Here is a 24,875-nt window from a genome sequence, read left to right as displayed (position 1 = left end):
ACACAGACTGTGGAAGCTTCTAATATAAAATAAGAATGTACATATTCAATTTGATACCTGTATCTTCATATCCTATGTCTTCCAACTAGTTGTCAAATACAGACTCTGTATGCCAAGGTCAATATTTTGGCTGTTTGTTCAATAAAAAATTTGGGGAATTCATAACATTTTTATTTGTACAAACTAGGTCAGATATGCATTTAAAGATTCTGAAAATCAGAAACGAAGACAGAATTTGGAATAAACAATAAAATCTTGACAGATTTCAACACAGAAACAACATACAGCACATACACATGAAAATGTTATCCTGTGTTTACAACCTCATATACAGTCAATGTAACGTTTGGCTCCATGGCTGAATGGTTAGCATGCTGGTCTATGGTTAAAGGGGTTCCAGGTCATTTTCCCAGCCAGGGTGGGGACTTCAACTTTCATTGGTTAATTTCTGGCTCAGATGCTGGCTGTTTGTACCATCTTCATCATTCTTACATTAATACCATAATGGTATTTTTTATCCTCCTAAGGCTATACATTAGCCTGCTTGGTGGTCATGATCGTTAAGGCATTGAAGTCTAAATGGTCTGATGCCGTGGTTAGCTGCTTCGAGTCCCGTTGGTCGAAAAAATTTTACCTACAAAATATTAGCTGGCAGGGTGGAGGAGGCACTGGTATACAATTCTAATCACTAGATTGCATGCCAAAAGCCTGGTTTAAATTCGGAAAACCTCTCCACGGTGCTCATATGGAGTGAGTGCTTATGACGCTGTTGATGGTGATTCATCTCTCAGATGGGGACGTTAAGCCTTGAGCAGACTCCCTAGTGCTATCAGTAAATTTTAGATCAATGTATACGGAATATGTCGATTATTCTACTGAGACAGAACTTCATCACTCCTATATAAATATATATCGTTGGAATTTTAACATTTTGAAATCAGAAATTTAGCATTTTGCAGAGTTTATTCATTTGTAATTTAGCATTTTATAGCATTGTGAAGAATTATGAGTTAAGTCTGATAAACAAGTTCTCTTGATATTATTATTGTGAAGTCAAAATTAGAATAGAGGGATGGGGAGGAAAGAGGGGAATTGTAGAAGACAGGTGGTCTAATGTTTTAAGGTGAAGGAGATTGCAAGGCTAAGGGCTCTATTCAGGATCAGAATTCAGGACAGGTCTCTATGAGAAATCAGTACAAGTCAATGCAGGCAGAACAACCAAGGGATGATGAGGAACAGGAAACTGTTGCTGAGCAGTATGGTAGTAGGAGGAAGGGAAAAGGTAGGAAAGGGAAATGTGGAGTAGAGGATATGAAGAAAACAGGTGGAAAAGGGTCACGGGAGGGAGAAAAGGGAGGAAGAAATAGCTTCTGCAGCTGTCAGAAAAGATAGGGCGGACCAGGAGGAGGGGGGGGGGTTGAGGCTCTGGTCATTGGGGATTCCATAGTTAGACATGTGGGGAAAGTGTGTCTAGAAAAGGGAACCAGGGTAGAGTGTTATCCAGGAATTAAGTTGAGGCAGATGTTGAGGAAAGTAGAAGAGAAGAAAGAGGGGAGGAGAAGGTGGTAGTGTTTCACTTTGGTACTAACAACGTAAGACAAGCAGGTATAAGTACCAACATTGTTGAGAATGTGTGGGACCTGGTAAATGCAGCACAGGTGAAGTTTAAGGAAGCAGAGTTTGTTATCAGTGGAAACAGAGTAGGAGGGATACTGCCTGGAATGTGATTGGGGATTTAAATGAGATTATGGAGAGGGTATGTGGGGAAACTGGGAATGAGATCCTAATGGGTGACTACATCACATACAAGAGCCCTTCGATCAACATTTATTCATAAAGAGTGACTAAGGAGTGCAACTGTAGGAACTGAGGGTGTGCCCTGGCATTAAGGAGTATGAGGGAGGAGTGGGTAGGAAATAGGGATCTGTGCTTAGATAGCCTTCACTTAAACCACAGTGGTACATATAAGTTAGGAAATTTGTTTAGAAGGGTCATAGGGAGGTACATTCAGGGAAATTGGGTGGTTTAGGGAATGGTGATAAGGGTACAGGGAACTGGAATGGTAGGAGGGAGATCAATCAATCAATCAATCAATCAATCAATCAATCAATCAATCAATCAATCAATCAATCACTACTGATCTGCATTAAAGGGCAGTCACCCAGGTGGCCAATTCCCTATCTGTTGTTTTCCTAGCCTTTTCTTAAATGACTGCAAAGAAATTGGAAATTTATTGAACATCTCCCTTGGTAAGTTATTCCAGTCCCTAACTCCCCTTCTTATACACGAATATTTGCCCCAATTTATCCTCTTGAATTCCAACTTTATCTTCATATTGTGATCTTTCCTACTTTTAAAGACACCACTTAAACTGATTCGTCTACTGATGTCCTCCCATGCCATCTCTCCACTGACAGCTCGGAACATACCACTTATGGAAAATTCTATGTTCCCATGGAGGGAATTAGATACTTTTCGCCAATAGTGCATGTCAAAAACCGATCAGATCAGATCAGATCTAATTCCCTCTGTGGGAACTTCGATTTACCCATTCGGAATTGCTAGGCGGGCAATAATTCCATTGTGGAGATTTATCTCCCGTATGCAGTTATCAGACTGTGCCTCTTATAATGGGCTTCTGATAAGCTCACCTGCATACACCCCAGCGTCAGTGGGTAGGGTCTGACACATCCCACTCTGATGAGTCTAGTGTCAGACCTAAGATGAAACGCTGGTTAATAGAGCACATACCACTTAGTCGAGGAGTTCGCCTCCTTTCTCCCACATCCTCCCAGCCCAAACTTTGCAATATTTTTGTAATGCTACCCTTTTGTCAGAAATCACCCAGAACAAATCGAGCTGCTTTTCTTTGGATTCTGGTGAAAGAAGAATTTGTTAGCTACAAAAAAGTTAAAGATGACAAACATGAAATTCTGGGTGTAAGGCTTATCTCTAAAGATAATAGGTAACTTGATATCTTTGGAGTGTACAGACTGGAAAGGGGTAGCACTGACGCTGATTCAGAAATTATTTCATAAGATAATCAGCAATGTGAGAAACGATTTGGAAAGGAACGTGGTACTAATGGGTGATCTCAATTTACCAAATGTCAATTGGGAAGGTAACACGAACAACAGGAAGCATGACCAACAAATAGCAAATAAGTTAATATGGGAAGGGCAGCTGATTCAGAAAGTGATGGAACCAATTAGAGGGAAGAATATTTTGGATGTGATGCTGGTAAAACCAGATGAGCTCTATAGAGAAACTGAAGTATTAGATGGTATTAGTGATCACGTAGCTGTTTTTGTGGTAGTTCAAAATAAATGTGAAAGAAAGGAAGGTATTAAAATTAGTACTATTAGGCAGTACCATATTGCTGATAAAGGAGGTATGAGGGTGTTTTTAAAAAGAAACTATGGTGGAAAATGGTAAATAAAAATGTAAACAGACTCTGGGATGGGTTAAAAGCAATTGTTGAGGAATGTGAAAATACGTTTGTACCTTTAAAGGTGGTAAGGGATGATAAAGATACACTATATTACAACAGAGATGTAAAGAGACTAAGAAGGAGGTGCAGGTTGGAAAGAAGTAGAGTTAGAAATGGCTGTGGAAGTAAGGAGGTATTGAAGGAACTCGCTACGAAATTGAATCTAGGAAAGAAGTCAGCTAAGGATAACATGATGGCAAGCATAATTGGTGGTCATACAAATTTAAAGCAGAAACAGGTTCCAAAAAGGATATTCCAGGAATCATTAATAAACAAGGGGAGTCATATGTCAGGATCTTCAAAAAGGCAGAAGTACTCAGTCAGCAGCATGTAAAGATTGTAGGTGACTAATGCTAAAGAAGTATTTAAAATTGACATATGATAACAATGACATTTACAATAAGATACAAATTTGAAAACTAGAAAATTCGAATTGGTAAGATTCCTTGGGATATACTAAAGTCAATGGGTTGGGATATAATCCCATATCTGAAGTACTTATCTGATTATTGTTTGCAAGATGGAGCTATACCAAATGAATGGAGAGTTGCTATAGTAGCCCCTGTGTATAAAGGAATGGGTGATAGACATAAAGCTGAAAATTACAGGCCAGTCAGTTTGCCATGCATAGCATGCAAGCTTTGGGAAGGCATTCTTTCTGATTATATTAGACGTGTTTGTGAAATTAATAACTGGTTTGATAGAAGGAAGTTTGGGTTTAGGAAAGGTTATTCCACCGAAGCACAACTTGTAGGATTCCAGCAAGATATAGCAGATATACTGGATTCAGGATGTCAAATGGACTGTATCATGATTGACCTATCTAAGGCATTTCATAGGGTACATCATGAGAGACTACTGGCAAAAATGAATGCAATTGGACTAGAAAAAAGAGTGACTGAATGGGTGGCTATATTTCTAGTAAACAGAACTCAGAGATTAAGGGCAAGTGAAGCTTTATCTGCCCCTGTAATAAATAAGAGGGGAATTCCTCAAGGCAGTATTATTGGACCTTTATGTTTTCTTATATATATATCAATCATTGTTCTCCCTAGGACCTTTTTAATGGGTGCACCGCCCAGCCATTTCTTCATACTGCCCAGCTAACAAAACCTAGATATGTGCAGTTACATAATATTAATGCGCATGTGAGTCAATGGGTGACTCGTTGGCTAAATGGTCAGCGTACTGGCCTTCAGTTCAGAGGGTCCTGGGTTGGATTCCCGGCCAGGTTGGGGATTTTAATCGCTTCTGACTAATTCTTCTGGCTTGGGGACCAGGTGTATTTGTCTGTCCCACACTCTCCTCATCATATTCAGACAACCTACCACAGTATCCACTACCACAGAAAAAAGCAATAGTGATTACATCCCTCCATATCAGGTTGGTGTCAGGGAGGGCATCCAGCCATAAAACAGGGCCAAATCCACGTGTGTGTGTGTGTGTGTGTGTGTGTCATGCAGTTCTCACCCACGACCCAACAGGTGTGGGAAAAAGTGCTAGGAAAAGAAGAAGAAGAAGAAGAAGCATTTGAGTCAATGGGTGTTCCAAATTAATACATGAATACTGTAAAACGATTTATTTAAATGACAAATCTTCATTACTGTCAGTGTAATTGCATCAGTTTAACTTGACTATCTCGTTGTGTTGAAAAATCTTGAACATGTCTGACCTCCTCATACAGCCATCGCCGCTGGTCATCTCTCCAACGGTCTAAAGAACTTCAACATGCATTACAAAGCGGTTCTTTTGCACCTAAGACTCATGTTGAACTCCCCTCTTTAGACTCTCACTGAAGATAAAACTGCACAGCATTACAACTATAAATACTATACTAGATTCCATAAATATGGAGAGAATGAAACAATTCTTCACATGTTCAAGATTTTACTCAAGCATTCTACATTATCATAACCGAACTTGCTTACATGCTGTTCAACCAGTATTTTTACCTTGTATACTATCAAACAGACTCTTATTTTTATTATTGAAAAGTTTTTATACATACAAAGATTTTAGTTAATCCACACATTTTTAAAATTTGTCGAGTGTATGGAAACATTTGTATATATTGCAAAAACCTTGAAAATATTAAGGCTCCTATTTGTCTTGATAACTCAGCATCATACTGGTGTGTTTTGATGTTACACTTAGATTTTTTCCCCATTAGATGGGAAGGTGATTATATACAATCCTCTAAAGTCATAGGTTATAATCAACCAATTCATCCATCCACTGTTAATAAACTGTGATCCAACAAAATGTATCAAATAATCATAAATAAAATTATTGTAAACAATTTGTTCTTATGGGATAATCTTACTTATGTTACATCTGGTTCAGAGCTCTGACTAATTAGGAGAATTGAGAGGCTGATGGTGCTTGCAAGGACAAGCAAAACATGTACCACAACAACCTAAGTAGAATAATTATATCCTAGTCACAAGGAATGTAAAGTATTGAAAACGTGGATATCAATAAATCAATTGTAAAATATTCTAACATACTGAAATTCAATACGGCTGAAATAATGAGATTAATCACTTGTAAGTGGTATGTTCCGAGCTGTCAGTGGAAAGACGGTGTGGAATGACATTAGTAGGTGAATAAGATTGAGTGGTGTCTTTAAAAGTAGAAAAGATCACAATATGAAGATAAAGCTGGAATTCAAGAGGACTAATTTGGGCAAGTATTTGTATATAGGAAGAGAAGTTAGGGATTGGAATAACTTACCAAAGGAGATGTTCAATAAATTTCCAATTTCTTTGCAATCATTTAAGAAAAGGCTGGGAAAACAACAGATAGGGAATCTACCATATGGCCAACTGTCCTAAATGCAGATCAGTAGTGAGTGATTGATGACAGACATAAGAAAAGGAGTGTTCCTCTCCCAGGAGTAAGTTGCTGAGGATGACTGTGTCCATAGGTTGATAAGTACTCCAAGAGTGTAATTTATTAACTGTTTGAAAGCCATGCTCCTTGGCTGAGTAGTCAGCATCTTAACATTTGGTCACAAGGCACTGGGTTTGACTCTCAGCCAGGTTGACGAATATCAATCTACAATAATTAATTTCTTGTCTCGGGAACTGGGTGATTTTGCTGTCCCCAACATTCCTGCATCTCATACACTGCATACACACTCCACCACAATAACATGCAGTTTGCTATAAACACCATACATCACCCACCCACTTCAGAGGGTCTGCCTTACAAGGACCGCACCAGGCTAGCGACAGCCACACAAAATTGAAATTACTACTACAGTACTACTACTACTGGTTTGTGGTGTGGGTTACTGTACTCGCGTTCTAGCCTGTGAACCATGGGTAACGGCTGAGTGGCCTAGTACATATGTGGTCTTGAGAGTTGGGAAACCAGTTGCTATGGATAGATATTATCCGTATCCGCACTTCCTAAATCCGCAACCGCATTCAAATCTGCGAACAGTTACCCGCAACCAAAAATCGTTATCCGTGGATTTTGTAAATATTTAACTACAGTATATTACACGCAACATGTTAAACAGATAGATTTGTTAACATAATACAATAGGCCTGCACCAGAACCCCTACATTCACAGGTTTATGATGGATTTTCTCTTGTGGCAACTACCGACGTATTGACTTTTGTTCCACCCTTCTACTAATTCCAATCAGGAGTCACTTAGGCTTAGGTCAGATTTACGGCTTTGTGGTCTCAAGCCTCTTTATATATCACCATTCTCCCATACTACTGTCAGGGGTCACCTAACCACAAGCAATAATAAGAGTATACCTGAGTGAAAAATAATAAACTTAATTATTTAGAAATTATCAGCAAAATTATCCACACTGACATAGAGTTGCATCCGCCAATACATTAACTTCGCGAATATCCAAGGATAAATCCCCCCAATATCGTCATCCGTGCAGGTCTCTAGCTATGGAATAGGAGTGAGCATCACAAACTTATTCTGAGTCATGGCCCTCCTTGAGGAGTCAGTCCCGTTAGAGGAGAGATTCTCACTGAGACCCCTTGTAAGCAGGTAGCAACTTACATCACAGAACTTTTTTATCAGCAAGCTCAGAACATTGCTATGGGAGTAATGGAGTCCCACTTCCATTTGACAGGCGAGGAACACCCTTGGTAAAACAACTTGGTGAACAAAATGGAATTCAATGGGGAGCTTTCAATATAATGCGGCTTATGGAGGAAAAAAAAGTAGAACTGACTGAGTCAGCACAGAGGATGTATTAGGATGTGTTAGGAGTTAATGATAATCAGATAAGGGGAGAGAACTAGGAAGAGGTAGGAGATGATAAATTATTCTTAACAGGTATTAAAAATGAAAGGGCAGAGTGTGGGGTAGGACTGTTTTACCAGGAGTACTATTGCACGCAACAAAGTTTCAGTTAGGCATGTAAATGAGCAAATGATCTGGGTAGACTTGGCAGTTAGAGGAATTAGGACGAGTATTGTCTCAGTCTGTTCACCATGTGTGAGTACAGATGAGGTGAAGTTGATAAGTTCTATGAAGCACTGAGTGATTTCATAGTCGGGATCAACAACAAGGATAGTGCCAGTGGACGATTTCAATGCAAGAGCTGGAAATAAAACTGAAGGATATGGGAACTGATGAGTAAATTTGGAGATGATATGCAAGGTAATAGGAATGGGAAGCATGTATCAGGTGTATGCATAAGTTTTTGCGGGTTTTTGTGGTAAAAAGGACAAGTAATATTCAAGGGAAATTAATTTTTGTTTATTCAAAATATTGGCCAACAGCTTCTACACACTTTGCCCATCTTTCAGGAAAGTTATGAATACTATGCCAGAAACACTGCTTGTCTTTTGCGGCAAACCATTTGTTGAGTCATTTTCCAACTTCTTGAAATTGCTGAAGTGCTGCTCTGCGAGCGCGGGCCCCATTGATGCGAAGAGGTGGTAGTCACATGGTGCCAGGTTGGGAAAGTATGGCGGGTGCAGAAGGATGTCCCATCCAAGCGATTTCAAGGTGTCTTTCACTGGTTTTCCTATATGAGACAGCGCATTGTCGTGTAACAAAATCACTTTGCTATGCCTTCTGGCCCATTCCAGTCATCATTCGATCAATGCGTGATTTAAATTAATCATTTGTTGGCGATAGTCTTCTGCATTAATGGTTTCATCGGCCTCAAGAGTTCTTAATACACAATACCACTCTGGTCCAACCAGACACAAAGCATATTGAAATCACCATGTTTAAATTGTTGAAACCATGTCTGATATGTTCCAATCGATGGAGCATGTTCACCATATGATTCTACCAGCAAATGATGATTTTCCACAGATTTTCACTGTTGATTAAATAAGAAAAGCAATACATGCTGCAAATGTTCTTTTTCATGCACGAACGGCAACATAATCACTGAACAATACAACACAGACACTAGTGTTTGGCAGACTCAACTTGTGTGTGTTCGTAGGTTAATGCCAGACGAAGAAACTGACATATGTGTCAAATTCATATGCTGCGTACTGTTCGGTGGTGCCGTCTCTTAGTGAAACCGGAAGAGACTTACGCATACACATACCTGCCAAGCCTTCCGATTTACCCGGAAACTTTCCGTTTTTTAACTCGTCTTCCAATTTTCCGATTCATTTTTACTTCTTCCTATTTTGGGCCAATATAACCTCGAGTACGGACGATACTCTTCCTCTAGCATAAATTATTGTGTGCTTGTGTAATTTACAGGGGCTGCCTGGCCGAGGTGGTAAAGGCGTGCTCGGTTCGCCCGGAAGGACGTGGGTTCGAATCCCTGTCAGGAAGTTGTAAAATTTAAGAAACGAGATTTCCACTTCCGGAGGTGCATATGGCCCTAAGGTTCATTCAGTCTACACCGAAAATGAGTACCAGGTTAATTCCTGCAGGCAAAGGTGGCCAGGCGTAGAGCTAACCACTCTACCCCATCATGTGCCGAGGTTAACAATGGTGGAAGCCTTTACCTTCCCACTCCTCCAAGGGCCTTCATGGCCTGTATGGAGTTGACTTTGCTTTGCTTTTTGTGTAATTTACCCAACCTCATTTTCAAGTGTTTTTATTTGGCAAGTGTATCTTCTGTCGCCTCTGTGTATCATATTTGCCACTCACTAGAGCATCTTGTGTGTTTTACAGCTGGGAATTCAGGATGGCAATCGTTTTGCAAACAAGAGAGGCTAGCGACTCTGTTAATTGGGACGAAAGATTGAGTTTCTTGTTTGTGCATTGTTAACATCATTTCCGTGCATATTTTCATTGGAGTTGTAGGCCACGTGATTTTTCTTACGTTTCGATGTTTTTCCCCTGTCGACGTTGTATGTTAATAATGTAAAATGATGTTAATAATGTATGAGGCATATTGATTTCAGAGAGCTGTGTCAGAGACAGTTTCTGGTATTTTCTCTTCACGTTATGACCACAAAGCATAACAAATGTTATCACTAAGTGTTAAGAGATACCTATAAAATTGAATTTCCATTCGTGTTACAGTCTAATAAAGGAAACTATTATGCATTTTGTTCGGTGTTTTTTACGTTTTCTTGTAACCATTTTTTCTTTGTTTAAGATTTCAAACTTAATGGTCAATTCGCCATGTAACTGTAGTCCTTTCTTCATCGAGATCATGGTGCACTATACATGATAAAATCCAAGAATTACAAAATCTTCCTATTTTTTATTTCTAAAAGTTGGCAGGTATGCATACACCTGGTACTGGACTTGTGTGTCAGTATGAGATTAGCAGTTATGAAGACATTCTTTTTCAAGCACAAGGCTATTCACAGCTACATGCGGGAGAGTAGGGGCACCAGATCCTTAACAGACTATATATCATAAGGTATCAACTTTGAATTCAGAAAAAATGTTACGAATATGCAGGTATTCCCAGGATTTTTCAATGATAGATATCACTATCTTATCTGTGGTGAATAAAGTATATCTAGGCCCAGGATACAAAAACTGAAATCTATTTGCAGATGAATAAGGGCACAAAATCTCCAGGACAAGGAAATTAGACAGAAATACATGGATTTGAGTAGTGAAGAGTTTCGAACAATAGATAGTAAGCAGATTCAAGGAAACGAAAGAGAATGGGTGAGTACAGGGATGGTGTAGTAGAAACAGAAAGGGAATGCATAGGAACTACAGTACTGTATATAAGGATGGGAAAAAGCAAACATGTTAGTGAAATAATGAAATGAAGGCAGTTCGCAAATGTGAAAAGGAGGCACACTGGAAATGGCTCCAAACAAGGTTTGATGCAGACAAGGAATTGTACACATATGAAAGAAACAGAGCGAAACAAATAATTGTTGAATCTAAGAAGTCATGGGAAGATTTCAGTATTAACCTGGAAACACTTCATCATGCTGCAAGGAAACCTCTATGGACAGTAATAAAGAAACTTATAAAGGGTGGGTAAAAGGAAATAATAGTATTTTGTGTAAATCAGGTGAACTCATAGTGGACAGATGGAAGGAATGTTGTGAAAATTATCTCTAAGTAAAACACCATCATACTGTTGAAGTTGAACAACCAAGTTCATGAGGAAATAGGAGAGACAAATTATACTTGAGGGGAAGGAAATGGGAAAAATACACTTCATTGCCATAAAGCAGCTGGAATAGATGAAATCAGGCCTGAAATGGTGAAATATAATGGGAAGGAAGGAAGGAAGGAAGGAAGGAAGGAAGGAAGGAAGGAAGGAAGGAAGGAAGGAAGGAAGGAAGGAAGAAATGAAGTACGGTAGTCTCAAAGAGTAATAGGATTAGTACGGAATGTTAATAACATACCTTTTGATTCTACAAAAGCAATAATTGCACACATCTATATGCAAGGAAACAGGAAGAATTGCAAAAACTAATGAGATATTTCAGGCATCACTATACCAAGTAAGGTATTCACTGGCATTTTGGATTTTGGTAAAGTGTGAGTGATGAATGGTTGATAGTAAGTAGGATGAAAACCAGCATGGTTTCAGAACAAGAGAGGCTATCAGGATCAGATTTTCAGTATGTCTCAGGTAACTGAAAAATGCTATGAGAGGAATAAACTGTTATGTTTGTTTCATGATCTAGAAAAGGCACATAACAGAGTACTGCGGAAAAAGATGTTAGCTGAACTGAGGGATTATTGGATTAAAGGTAGAATATTAAAAGCAATCAAAGTAATTTTTGTTGACAATTTGGCTGCAATGAGAGTTGATGGGAGAATGAGTTCTTGGTTAAAGGTACTTATAATATGAAAAATTCAAGGTGCAGCAAAGCTAATGTAGTGAGCACACAGTTGACACCAACAGTATGCTGTAAGAACGAAGTCAGCTCCTTGATGAAACTATTATTAAACTGCTCTGTTTGTGGACCATGTTTTCTGTATGGGAATGAAAGCTGGGTGTACTCAGCTAGATGTAACAGACATGCAAGTAGAAAGAATGATTGTGGCCCAAACAGATGGGAACAATGGCAGGAGGATACTCAGAATAAGGAGATAAAGGCTAATTTAAGAAGGAACTCATCGGAAGAAGCGGTACACATAAACAGACTTCATTGGTGGGGTCATATGGGCCAATGGAGTAGGATAGGCTACCTAGGAGAATAATGGACTCAGTCATAGGGAGTAAGAGAAGCAGAGGGAGACAAGGACGACAATGGATTGACTCATTTTCTATTGATTTAAGGATAAGAGTTATGGAACAAAATGAGGCATCAGAGCGAATTACAAATGGAGGATTGTGGAGGCATTATGTAAATTCACTGAGGTTGCAGACTGAATGCTGAATTACATAACTCTCTATAATGAAAATTATTTTATTATTATTATTATTATTATTATTATTATTATTATTATTATTATTATTATTATTATTAATAATAATAATAATAATATAATACTGTTTAATACATGCATAAGTCATTTTAACTCTCTATGAGTGAATTATTGCATACCTTCTCTTTTCCTTAATTTTTTCATTCTGTCTTTCTAATTTTAATGTAAGTTACTGGGCACATAAAAGTCTACTAATCCAAACTAAAATCCAGTATCCATCACCATCTTCCACTAACCAGGTTTCCTTTTGCTCAACATCATATTTTGAAAGCAGGAAAATAGACTAAAAAAGGAGCTATTTATAATTGGGGCATCACTGGAAATATTTGTACATTCTTATTAAATGATCACATTTTAAAGATCACCTGCGGATAAGCACCACCTAGTGAGCATACACAGGCACCTCCTATCAGCCAACTAGAAACACAACATCTGCAGAATCATGATCTTCAGCTAATGTCTGCATATGTTCTAATAATTGAGGGAAACCCTCCGAGAATTTTGTCAGGACAATGAGCAGCCACTCGGGTGCCCATTGTTACCTGAAAAGAAATACTCATTAATCACTGATGACTTCTGCTGGAAAAGAACATGATTAATGAAGATATATTAGTATAGGAAGTAAGATGGTTGAGTCAAATGAAATGAATAAACAAACTAGAAGTTGTTCAGGAGATAAAGGCGTTAAACTCTGAACATGAAGGAAAGTAGGAGTAAACCTAGAAGATCATTTATCATTATATGATTCATAATCATGATCATTTCTCCTGACATAGATGCATTGAGCTGAGACAAATAGAATACTTCTACAAAGCTCACTCTCCACCACTGTTCATTCAGCACCATGTTCAAATCCAGACTAGTTATGATAGTGATAGGTGACATCATGAGACTTATAAAACCATCATACAGAGGGACAAAACATGGATGAGAGTGTTTGTTAAAAATAATATGATTGGGGAAAAGGGTGGCAGAGAGATCAAAGAATAACAGCAGCAATGTGATGCAGTTAACCAGGAAAACTGCAAAATGGGGAATGAATGAAGATGTAGGGAAAAGCAAGATTATAATTTCAATAAGAAGAAAGCATGCTCATTTTATCGGAAAGGATGCAGATTCGATTCCCCATCAAAAGGTAAAACCGAGCTCGATAGCTGCAGTCGCTTAAATGCGGCCAGTATCCAGTATTCGGGAGATAGTAGGTTCGAACCCCACTGTCGGCAGCCCTGAAAATGGTTTTCCGTGGTTTCCCATTTTCACACCAGGCAAATGCTGGGGCTGTACCTTAATTAAGGCCACGGCCGCTTCCTTCCCACTCCTAGCCCTTTCCTGTCCCATCGTCGCCATAAGACCTATCTGTGTCGGTGCGACGTAAAGCAACTAGCAAAAGGTAAAAAAATTTAGAAACAAGGCTTCCAGTTCTGAAATGGCAAATGGTCCTAGAATGCACTCAGCCTACACCAGAAATGAGTACCTGAAAACAAAGGCAGCTGGACATGGAGTTCATTACTCTTTCCCACTTCATATAGAGGGTCTGCATACAGATGGTTTATTTATATAATAATGGTAACATACCCTCAAAAGAAAATGTATTACTTTTTTTAAGTGGAAGACATTCCTTTTTTGTTTTGACTTAGTTACACATAACCTTTACATATTCCAGTCATTCAATACTAATGTAAGATTGGTAGATACTAGAAAATAATTTAAAAAACAATTGATTAATAACGAGATATATCAGAAATATATTTTTCTTTTTCTTTTTTTCTAGTCCCTAGTATTTTATAGTCACATGTTTTTCTTGTCTTAATCTTTGATGCAAATTTGTCCAGTACACACTTTGCTAATAAACTAGCACAGTTCTATTATTTTAGCAAAGTGACAAGCAATTTGTCGTGAATTTTTATCATTATTAATCTTGTTCTAAAACCACAGCAGTGCGACCCTTTACGAACAAAATATAGATAAACTTCAATGTATTAACTAGTTAAGACATCTCAGTCATTTACCTTCCTTTCAGTAGTACTCAAACTCGAGGATTTAGATTTTCAGATGATGACTTTTTGGGTCGGTAAGTGCACTTTGGTTTTAGAGTGAATGCCATACTTTAAAATTCTAATACTTCAAAACGAACTTAAGAAAGAAGGACTACCTCAGGAAGCCCTGCCATTGCTAGGCAATTTTCCAACCCAACCAGTAGAGGAAATTTTTTTGTGGAGATACTTTATGAAGATTTTTTCCTCCAAATATCACATCATGACAGTTGTAAAGGAAATTAAATTAACGATATGGAAGATGTCACACAGAAATATTTCAGTATCTCATGGAAAATCCTACGGCCAAAAATGCCAGTGGAAAATCAAGAAATTACCAATGAGAATGAAGAAGCTCTTGAAACACTTCAGAATTTCTAAAGTTTATCAATCAATCAATCAATCAATCAATCAATCAATCAATCAATCAATCAATCAATCAATCAATCAATCAATCAATCAATCAAACAATCAATCAATCAATCAATCAATCAATCAATCAATCAATCAATCAATCAATCAATCAATCAATCAATCAATCAATCAATCAATCAATCAATCAATCAATCAATCAATCAATCAATCAATCAATCAATCAATCAATCAATCAATCAATCAATCAATCAATCAATCAATCAATCAATCAATCAATCAATCAATCAATCAATCAATCAATCAATCAATCAATCAATCAATCAATCAATCAATCAATCAATCAATCAATCAATCAATCAATCAATCAATCAATCAATCAATCAATCAATCAATCAATCAATCAATCAATCAATCAATCAATCAATCAATCAATCAATCAATCAATCAATCAATCAATCAATCAATCAATCAATCAATCAATCAATCAATCAATCAATCAATCAATCAATCAATCAATCAATCAATCAATCAATCAATCAATCAATCAATCAATCAATCAATCAATCAATCAATCAATCAATCAATCAATCAATCAATCAATCAATCAATCAATCAATCAATCAATCAATCAATCAATCAATCAATCAATCAATCAATCAATCAATCAATCAATCAATCAATCAATCAATCAATCAATCAATCAATCAATCAATCAATCAATCAATCAATCAATCAATCAATCAATCAATCAATCAATCAATCAATCAATCAATCAATCAATCAATCAATCAATCAATCAATCAATCAATCAATCAATCAATCAATCAATCAATCAATCAATCAATCAATCAATCAATCAATCAATCAATCAATCAATCAATCAATCAATCAATCAATCAATCAATCAATCAATCAATCAATCAATCAATCAATCAATCAATCAATCAATCAATCAATCAATCAATCAATCAATCAATCAATCAATCAATCAATCAATCAATCAATCAATCAATCAATCAATCAATCAATCAATCAATCAATCAATCAATCAATCAATCAATCAATCAATCAATCAATCAATCAATCAATCAATCAATCAATCAATCAATCAATCAATCAATCAATCAATCAATCAATCAATCAATCAATCAATCAATCAATCAATCAATCAATCAATCAATCAATCAATCAATCAATCAATCAATCAATCAATCAATCAATCAATCAATCAATCAATCAATCAATCAATCAATCAATCAATCAATCAATCAATCAATCAATCAATCAATCAATCAATCAATCAATCAATCAATCAATCAATCAATCAATCAATCAATACTGATCTGCATTTAGGGCAGTCGCCCAGGTGGCAGATTTCCTATCTGTTGTTTTCCTAGCCTTTTCCTAAAGGCATATAAGGGTGAGCACTATTACAAGAAGAAGACATATCCGAGTGGATGAATTTTGGTACCAGCTTTCCTCAGATAACAAAATTGTTGCCCAGTATTCAGAATAGTGCAGTGAGGACACAAACTCTGATGATGATGATCATGTGGAAAAGAAAACGGGAATCAATTATACCGAGGCAAAATCAAAGTTTGAAGAGCTATTGTATTTGGAGTGGCAAGATAAAAATTTCCCTGCAGAACTCATGACATTGAAATGACTTTGAGATAGAGCAGCCAGAAAATGAACGTCAGAGCTTAGCCAAAGAACATACATGATTACTTTAACAAACAAAAGGACTATTCAATTGTCCCAGTATTGTAGAACTTATTATTGAAAGTGTTGTTCTGGTAGTGTTATTCACTATATTTTCAATGTATGTTGACCTAGTTGTTAGGCCCCTTTAAACTACAAGCATCATCAGACTAACGAATGGTTCATCAAAAATGGGGGAAGCAGCCTTTTGGAAGTTGCAAGAATGGCAGTCTAGGTGATTGATATGGCCTTATAAAAATACTCAACATGGATTAGCTGTGTTGATACTGCTACACAGCTGAAAGCAACGGAGAAACTACAGCCATAACTAACTCCCAAGGACGTGCAGATCTCTCTATATGGGTAAAATATACCGGAGGTAAAATAGTCCCCCATTTGGATCTCTGGGTGGGGAATACTTGAGAAGGGGAAATCATTTGGAAGATGGATACTGACATTCTGTGAGTCAGAGAGTGGAATGATAGAAATTTGTATTGTTATGGTATGTTAGAGAATCCAAAACGGGTGATAGATAGATAAAGTTGGATGGAGTCAGTATAAGTGACGTACGTTGGCAGGAAGAGCAATGTTTTTGATAAGGCAACTACATAATTATCAACATAAAATCAAACAGGAGAAATGCAAGATTTGGCTTATTAATGAATAAGCAAATAGTGTAACGGGTAAGCTACTTTGACCAGCATTGTGAAAGGATTATTGCTCTCAAGATAGACACCAAATCAATGCCCACCACATTAATGCAGGTCTATATGCCTACTAGTTCAGCAGATGATAAAAAATCAAAAGAATATATGAAATGATAGAAGATTTAATACAATATGTAAAAGGTGATAAGAATCTAATCGTGACGGGAGAGTGGAATGCAGTGGTAGGCCAAGTAAGTGGCGGTAATGCAGAATGAGAATTTGGATTGAGACAGATGAATGGAAGAGGAAGTCAGCTGGTTGAATTCTGCACCGATCATAATTTTAGTATTTCTAATACTTGGTTCAAACATCAAAAACGATGGCTGTATACGTAGATGAGACATGGAGGCACTGGTAGGTATTAAATAGACTTTACTATGATTAGGCAGAGATTCAGAAATGAAGTGTTGGATTACAAAACTTTCCTAGGAACAGATATGGACCCTAACCACAACCTGTTGGTCATAAAATGCCATCTGAAGTTGAATAAATTGAAGAAAGGAATGCAAGGAGATTGGATCTAGACAAGTTGAAAGAAAAGAGTTTTGGGATTGTTTCAAAGAACATGTTGCACAAGGACTAAATGAAAAGGCTGAAGGAAACACAATAGCAGAAGCATGGACAGCAGTCATAGAGAGTGAAGTCAGTAGGGCTACTGAAGAAAGATTAGGAAGAGAGGAAAGATCAACTAAGAATCAATGGATAACTCAGGAGATACTAGACCTGATTGATAAACGACAAAAATACAAGAATGCAAAAAATTAAGAGAGTAGAAAAGAATAGAGGCGATTAAGGAATGAAGTGGATAGAAAATGCAGAACAGGTAAGGAAGAATGGCTGAAGGAGAAGGCAAGGATATTGAAGGTTGCATGGTTGTAGAAGAGGTAGTTGCTCTATAAAGGAAACCTTTGGAGAAAGGAAAGCAAGGAGTATGAATATTAAGAGCTGACACAGAAAGCTAGGCCTACTTCTAAGGAAAGTAGACAAGGCAGAAAAATTGCAGGAACATATCCAACAGTTGTATCAAGGTAAAGAAGTACATGATATGGTTCTGGAACAAAAAGAGGCTGTTGATGCCAATGAAGTGGGAAACCCAATCTCGAGGTCAGAAATTGACAGAGTATTGAGAGACATAAATAGGAACAAGACACCTGGAATTGATGACATCCCCTCTGAATTACTGACTGCCTTAGGAGAAACCAGCATGGTGAGTTTGCTCCATTTAATGTGTAAGACATATGAGACTGGAGAAGTGCCATACTGTTTTCAGCAGTATGTTATTATACTTATTCCCAAGAAAGCCAGTGCTGACAAGAGTGAAAACTACCACAAAACTCATGTCTGAAAATTTTTAATACATATCATTACAGAAGAATAGAAAGAAAACGTGGAACTGAGTTGGGAGAAGATTAATTTGGCTTCAGAAGAATGGTAGATCTAGAAAAGGCATCCCATTTGTTGACTGGACCAAGATATTTGAGTTGCTGAAGATCATCGAGATCAGATACTGAGAACGAAGAATTATCTATAATCTGCATAAAATTCAGTCTGCAGTGATAAGAATTGAGGGCTCTATAAAAGAAGCAGCAATCCAAAAAGGAGTGAGGCAAGGTTGCAGTTTGTGCCCCCTCCTTTTCAATGTTTATATAGAAAAAACAGTAAAGGAAATCAAAGAAGAATTCAGAGAGGGAATTACAATCCAAGGAGAGGAAATCAAAACTCTGAAATTTGCTGATGATATTGTTATTTTAACTGAGACTACAGAAGATCTGGGGAAATAGCTGAATGGTATGGTGGGAGTCTTGGGTAAGGAATAAAAGGAAAAACCAGTCCACAATATAATAATAATGGAATGTAGTAAAAAAAATTCAAGTGATGCAGGAAGTATTGGATTAGGAATTGAAGTCTTAAAGGAAATAGATTAATATGGTTATTTGGGTAGTAAAATAGCTAACGATGGCAGAAATACAGAGGACATAAAATGCAGACTAGCAGAAGCAAGGAAGGCATCTCCTAAAAAGAAATTTTCTCATTTCCTACATTCATATAGTAATTAGAAAGATGTTTTTATGACTTTCATCTGGAGCATGGCATGGTATGGATTGAAACATGGATGGTAACTGGCTCAGAAAGAAAGAGAATAGAAGCTTTTGAAATGTGGTGTTATGGAAGAATGCTGAAGCTGAAATGGACAGATCGAATCACGAATGAAGAGATACTGAATCGAATTGGTGAGAGGAGATAGATTTGGCTAAATTTGATGAAAAGAAGGGATAGAATGATAGAGCTCACCTGAAGACACCCAGAAATTTTTCAGTTGGTTTTTGAGAGAAGTGTAAGTGTTATGACTGGTAGGGGTAGACCATGGCATTAATATGACAAGTAGATTAGAGCGTGTGGAGTATGCAACTGTTAAGTAGAAATCAATAAGTTAGCACTAGATTTGGTGGCCCAGAAAGGTGCATGAAACCTTTCTATGGATTGATGACTCAAACAACAGCATAATAAAGAACCTCGGAACAATGAGGAAGTAAGGGCCAAAATTTTCAATATGTTAACAGAGAAATTACTAAATCCTAAGGGAGCATTTCTCAAACCACAGACGGTGGACTACTTGTGGTCCTCGAGGCCTGTCTTTGTGGTCTTCTGAGATTGAACATGTATTTGGTAAATCCAAGCTTTTATCCAAGAATGACAGGGAAAATGCATTTATAGTTCAGAATTACAAAGCTATGAAATTTCCAGTGCAAAAGCTTTACTTCATAAAAACATATCTTTAATATATTAATACCTTGTCCACTACCCATCGGCTTGAACAACTTGTCGGAGTCGACGTGACATTGAATCAACAAGCTTCCTGAAATATTCCTCATTCAAGATGATCTCCTCCTATGCATCTAACATAACACCTTATGTACTTTGGAAATTCCATGCAGTCTATATCGACCTGTTTATCTCCCATTACCTTTGTTTTCTGTGTTATCTTTTATATTCCAATTTTTGCAGCAATTTATCACTTCCATTTATGCACCCTGCATACTAGCAGTAGTCAGTGTGAGTAGGAGGATGTAATCTGCAGAAGCGAGTCCCGGAAGTTCCTGACTCCCAAGACTCGGGTAAAGCCTGATGCAAATCCATTTGATTGAAATATATTCTTTAAGATGAGTAAAAGCAGTAAAGGGGACAACTTAGATACCTGTTTCAGTCCTACATTGGAGAGTATCTCCAAAATTACTTTATCCTCCTTAATTTTAACTGAGCACTTAACTTCTGAGTATATGTTTACAACCGCTCTGATCATCTTATGCTACATCCCTATTCTTCCCATCTTTGCCAGAATAGTGCCTCTACTCACAGAAACTAAAACATTTTTCAAATCAATAGTAGATATAACATGCAATTTTCCTCCTTTCTTTTCAACATATTTATCCATTAGTGTTCTCACCAGAAATATATTGTCAGATGTTCTCATCCTTCTCTAAAGTCCAACTGAAGACACTCCAGGATCGTGCACGACTATGCTCAATTCATAACCCTTTTTGCCAGCACCCCTGTGTATATTTTACTTAAAGTATCTAGCACCTTTATGCCTCTAAAGCTATTTAGGTTAGATTTCCCTCCTTCCTTCTTAAAAATTGGGCCAATCATGCCATCTGGCCAAGATTTTGGAAATTCTCTCCCTACAAATATTTTATTAAATAATTTAACAATGCTTTATATGATATGTCGGTTCTTCACCACTTGCTTCCAAAATTAATTTGATACCCCAGAAACAGCTCCTGCTTTCCCTTTCTTAGCTTTCTCTAAGACCTTTTTTACTTCTCTACAAATATTTCTTTATCTAATGAAGGTACAGTACATCCCAATAGTCCTGATAGTCCACTTCCTTCTATGTTTGGTCTCCACTTGCCTTCACCTCCCAATAATTTCTTACTGTATTTCACCCAGTCAGTATGACATATTTCAGTTTGCAATGAAGCTTCCGGCTTGCCATATATCCACTCCACACTTTCCTACTTTCATTATGTTTAAAATTTATATTCAGCACAGCAACCCTTTGCCTCTGCCATTCAAATTTTGCTATATACAACAATTCCCTATGTTCTTTCCTCTTAGAGCAGAATTATATTCTCCAATTGGTTTCTCCCATGTTCTTGTACAGCAGAGCTTAGAGTGTATAGCAGCTGGACATATGAATGACAAGGAAGTGAATCAAACTGCAGACTCGAAGGACACCAGCAGAGGAAACAGCCGTGTCTACCTGTCTACCTTCAGTACGAGGAGAGGACAGAGACTGGAACTAAGGACTCATCGAGAATTGTTCAGACTCTGCTGCCACTACTTTCATTGGCCGCTACATTGCTGGAGATCTCGAGTGGTGCAGAAACAATGAGAACTGTGAATCAAAACATATTCAGCCTGCAGAGGGTTCCACAGGCTTCTAGTGTCTGAAATCTCTCTAAGGGCCATATGACTGTATACCACATGCAAGACTTGCCAGCAGTGGTTCAGTTCTGTTCAGTTGAAGTGGAGAGGTCAGTCTAGTCCATTGTGCATGATCTGATGGTGAGTAAGTGTGGTTAGTGCTGCTGCTGCTGGCGGTTACAGCCTGAGCTGAGGAGGCAGTCTGTGAAGTGTCCTGTCAGTGGAACTGAGGGTTCGTTCTGCGTGTTTGTCGCTGCTAGTTGTGTCTCTTAGGCTGGCTACTGGGAGTGTACTTCATGCTCTGGTGCAGCTTTTAGAACATCTCTGGGTATTGGCATGGGACAGTGAACAAAATTTTACTGCGAGTATGGACAGAGTACATCTCATCGAACAGCAAGGCTGTCATGATCGGGCTGGGAACTTAGGACTGTGATAACTGCAGTGTGAGTAACTGTGAGGCTGAGTGAGACTGTGTTAGCCGACGAAGACTCTGTGTGAGCTAGTGTGTTTTTATATTGAGAACAATAAAGGACAGTGCATATTGTGTAATCGTGCATTCTGTACTGTTAGTGGAAGTTGTGACCTTGGTGTGCCTGAATGTGCTGTGTGAGTAGCTATTAGCAGTTAAATAATATGCTTAAGTAGTTAAGCGCTACCAGTTATAAGGCCAGTTTCATCAAACTCCGTTAAGAATTTAAGAATTTAAGAATTTAACATCACATTAAACTTATTTAACAGGATTGTTAACAGGATGGTTATTTCATCACTTCCTTAATGCTAACACACCATTAAACTCTTTGTTAATTTAACGTAACATTCTCGTGCCGTTAAGTTGCTTAACATCATGTGAAAATAAAAATGGCTGGAAGGGAATTTATGTTTTGTGCTCACTTATTCTATTTACACTATCTTCACAATGCTGAGAGACAAGAAGTTTTATGCAGAAGTAATGATATATCTGACCTTACAAAAAAGCAGTTTTCAGAGTGATATAGGTTGTTGAAGTCTGATATAGATGCTGATTCCCACAGGGAATATGAAATATTTGTCCTGAATGAGTAAATTTATAAAACCAATTTTAATGGTCCGTTATTGGACATTATAAATTTTCCTGCTAACTCATTCTTAGTTGCCTGCGTTTTGCCCCTATGTGTTAAGTTGGGCTCATTAGTTGGTACTTAGCACACCCACCAAGATGTATGGCTAGTGCATACCGTGGAGGCTATCTATCTATCTATCTATCAAATGCTTTCATTCCTCACCCTAAAGGGTTGGGGCTGGCCACCTAGAGGGCAACACCCTCTCTCTGGCCATGAGAGATGGTGTGGTATGGAAGGAGTGATGGATAGGTGAGGTGGAGGGAATGGTATTGTAATTTCCAGGGTAGTAAAAGAGGGATAACTTCATTATAGTATATGGGGGTGGGCATTTTTTTTAAATGTACATTTATATATAAATACGGTCTACAGTTCGACAGTACTTGGGATATTAACATAATTTTAATAAGTTTTATCTTTACAGTCATGTATGAAGGTCTAAAGTTTAACACAGTATTGATTAGAAATTTTTCCGTTTGTTCCTTCGCCATGGTGACATTATATCTGTGGTGCACTCACCAGACTACATTTAACAAGATGTAAGTCCATTCAGTGATTAAAAATAGTGGAGAGGATGTGATGCTATGATGTGGGTGCATGAGTTGAGGGGGCTGGGAATGTGTTCAGACAAGGGTTTCTAAGGGAGTAAAGTTGAAGTGCGAATTTAGGCCGGAATGGGTGGTGAGAAAATGAAGATTGAATATTTGGTTTGCTGCAGCTTGTAAGTGAGTGAGGACTAAGGGACGGTTGTAGGGATGGATATTTAGTAATGAAATGGTGACAAAACAAATTAGATCCTCTACTGTAGGTATTTGAAAAAGGGAACGTGTAGGCGACGTAGGTGGATCAAAGGTTCTGATAGGGGCTACGAGTTCTGGTAGATTTTGAGCGCGTGCAGGGCGGCGACGGCAGCAACGAGAATACACTGCATGATTACCTCCACAAGTATGGCATTGCGGGGGTTCCTGTGTCTTGGGACACCTGGGTGTAGAGTGATCTTGATTGCAATGTCCACATTTAGGAGTCTTGGTGGTACACTGAATGGTGGTATGATTATTGTAGATGAGACAGCGCTTACACCGGATGGCTTGTGGTGGTGAGACACGAGATGGTTCCACTTTATGGTGGTGTCTATGTATAGAGAACCCACTGGCCAAGACACGGTCGACATCTTCGGGTGATGGCAGAAGAATTTCCACCATATAGGTGGGACCCATCGTGTTCTTGATTCTGAATGCCTTCTTGACTGGGTTGCCTTCCGCGTGAAGTTTGGAGATTATTGTTTCTTCTGTAATATGATGTTGATGATTGATGTTTGTTGTTTAAAGGGGCCTAACATCGAGGTCATCGGCCCTCTTCTGTAATAGAGGGGTCAACACCTCGTATTACACAGCTGAGAAGGCAGTAGCTTGGTGGGGACAGGGGAGTTTTGATGGGTTGAGGAGAGAGGAGTTGAAAAGTGGTATTTGATCCAAGTTGGTGAGCTCCTATTGCAGTGGTGAGTTGAGTGGCCGTGGTGTCCCCATTAACTTGAATGATGACTCCAGTTGTTGTTCGTTGGATGTCCGCTATATCTCACGACGCATATTAAATCTGAGCAGGGTGAAGAAAATGGCATTGGGAGACTGGAACTCGGGGGCAGGGTTGGAGAGTAGAAATGAATGCGTTCCTGAGGGGGTAGGTTGGAGCAAAAGGGAATAAATGATGGGACGTCTTGTGCCATATATGGATAAAAGTCCAAGTGCAGAGGGGGTAGTGGTGGTGGGTGGAGAATTGGCAGAAATTGGTTGATTGATGGCGTCCATGGACTGCGGAGGCACACTTGTAATGTCTGTCGATGGTGCAGGTTTCGGGTCCAGAGCAAAGCGTCGTGGGGCTTGTTCTTCCTCCGGAGCAGATTGTGGAGAAAACCTTTTAAACTGGAAGCGAACTGTAGTGTTGTCCCCCGGCAAAGCTGGTGTCGTGGGAAGAAATCTGGCCTGGTAGTAAGGAGTGGCAAAACTAGACATTATGGCTGAGTGGTAAGCTGCTGTGGCTGTTTGACTAAAGTCAGTGGCGGTGGTGGTAGTGGCTGTCGTGGTCATTGCTGTAGAGGTAGCTGGACGATAAAGTGAATAGCGATGCATAACGAAGAGTGGTGTTACGGTCATCTGAGGAAGTACAGTACGACTGATGATGAACTCGCCCTGAGGTGATACCTCATGGAATTTCTTCTGTCCACCTGTT

The sequence above is a fragment of the Anabrus simplex genome, chromosome 2 (assembly GCF_040414725.1).
Source record: "Anabrus simplex isolate iqAnaSimp1 chromosome 2, ASM4041472v1, whole genome shotgun sequence".
Taxonomy (NCBI): domain Eukaryota; kingdom Metazoa; phylum Arthropoda; class Insecta; order Orthoptera; family Tettigoniidae; genus Anabrus; species Anabrus simplex.
Note: the sequence above shows the minus strand (reverse complement) of the source record.